We start from the raw sequence: 2,092 nt of genomic DNA, 5'->3' as shown, positions 1-2,092 counted from the left end.
CCGGCTCTTCTCTGTAGAAACTGCCTTGCGAACCGGTGGTAAATGTTATAACTGTGTAATATGACGATTCAAAAGTGCTTCTCTAAGAAGTCTAATTGAATAAATAAATGTTTGGGTTTGTTTGAGTTTGAAAAAGTTGTCTCAAAACCTATATATGGTAGGAGGGTGTTGTCAAATAAATTAATACTGAATAAAAAGTGGAAAGGTTAGGAAAAAAGTACCCGCCTACCTGTTTGACAAGCTGATGTGGCGAAAGGATTGTGGTAAAAACCTTGTTTGACGCGGTACAAATATTTTCTCCTTCCAGAATACGGATCGATAGCATTCCGCGGCAGTTTCAAATACTGTACATCAAAATGTTGGAACGACAAACCCCCACCCATACAACATCTTCGTCGAAAATTTCTTTTTAAAACTGCTTATCGAGCCCAGCCTTTTAGTATTCAAAAATCTATATTATAATTTAATTAGGTTTTTTCTCCCACTCTTCAGTCACTTTCTTTGCACTATATTAGTTCTTAAAGCTATCACCTATTTTTGTGTTTCGTTTTGTTAGGTATAATATAGGTTACGTCATGTTAAACCATCACGTAAAGTATTAATTACTACAAGAAGGAGGGTGTGGCCGCTAAGCCGTAGCCGCTTATTATACTGTTGATCGTATGTGATTGATATAATTAGTGGCGCTACTTAATAGCTACTTGTTACATACCATATAATTACTTATCTACGTCTCGTGCTGAATCATTTCATTTCAGTTTAATTTAGTTGTTTGGAATGTAAGTATAGTGCATTATAATAACAAAAAGAGATAATTTTATTTTCTCCTACTCATAATAATTTTACATATGACATAGTAAGAATAAATTCCTTACTGATAATTAGAAAATTTATATACTTCTAAGGAAAAAATCTAAGAGTTTTGAGCCCTTTTGCGTTACTCAGGGCTCTCATCTCGGTCCTGGTTTGTTTACTCTGTTTATAAATGACATGACTACTTTCATACGTCATTGTAAGTACTCTTTTTATGCAGATGATTTATAAAATTAGAGAGGGATAGAAAACCATAATGATATTGAGTTAATACATAATGATCGTAATAATATTCAAAGTTGGTGTAAATGAAATAAAATAATTCTTAATATTTCAAAATGTCACTATAACAAGCACAAAGCAAAAAGCGATTAATAGAATCAGGTTACAACATTAATAACGTATCAAGAAGACGCGCACGAGGCCAGAGACTTGGGTGTAACTCTCAATCCAAAACTTAGTTCCGTACCTGACTATGATAGATAAATAGATAAATATTGATAATATTATTTGCAGAGATTCGACAATGGATCATCTAACCGTTTTAATAATGTCAAAACGAAAATGATATTGTACAATTCTTTAATGGTCAGCATTCTATTCACTTATAAATACCAAATTTGGACACAACTCATCTTTGTTCTGCTTATGTTAAACCTACGATCGTTTTGCGAAATCATCTCATGTTATTTAAAGATAAAAAAGTAAAAACAAAGTTTTAAATATTAAGTCATTTTTATACACCTTTTCTTGTATAATATGCTCACAGTGTAAATGTTAAATATAGTAATTTGAATGTTGTTTTTGTAATTAAGAATGGAGCATCGCTATCAATCAATTAACAAATTATATGGTTTAGTAAACGTTATTTGGAAGTCGATTTAAACTTAATCTAGACAATTAATATACAGATGTCCGAAGCAGGCGAATGTATAGCGGAGCACACGCGCCTGCTGCGGCTGGTGGGGTACCTGCGCGGCGGGGGGGCGGCGCACGCGGCCTACCGCGCGGCTGCACTGGCGCTCACCTCTCTTTACCTGCTGCAGGAGTGCGTGTACGCATACCGGGCGCGCAGCGACATGACCAAGCTGTCCCGGGTCATGTTCCTACTGCTGTGCCACGTCACTTCGATCGTTAAGCAGATAGTGTTCCACGTCGATGCAGGAAGGATAGATAAAATGATTGAGGATTTGGATGGTAAATTATATTAGAAATTTTGAAAGAATAGAAAAAATTTGATCACGAGGCAGGATTCGAACCTGCGTATCTTGCCTAACCG

This window comes from Zerene cesonia, unplaced genomic scaffold (assembly GCF_012273895.1).
Source record: "Zerene cesonia ecotype Mississippi unplaced genomic scaffold, Zerene_cesonia_1.1 Zces_u005, whole genome shotgun sequence".
In the NCBI taxonomy this organism is placed as follows: Eukaryota; Metazoa; Arthropoda; class Insecta; order Lepidoptera; family Pieridae; genus Zerene; species Zerene cesonia.
Note: the sequence above shows the minus strand (reverse complement) of the source record.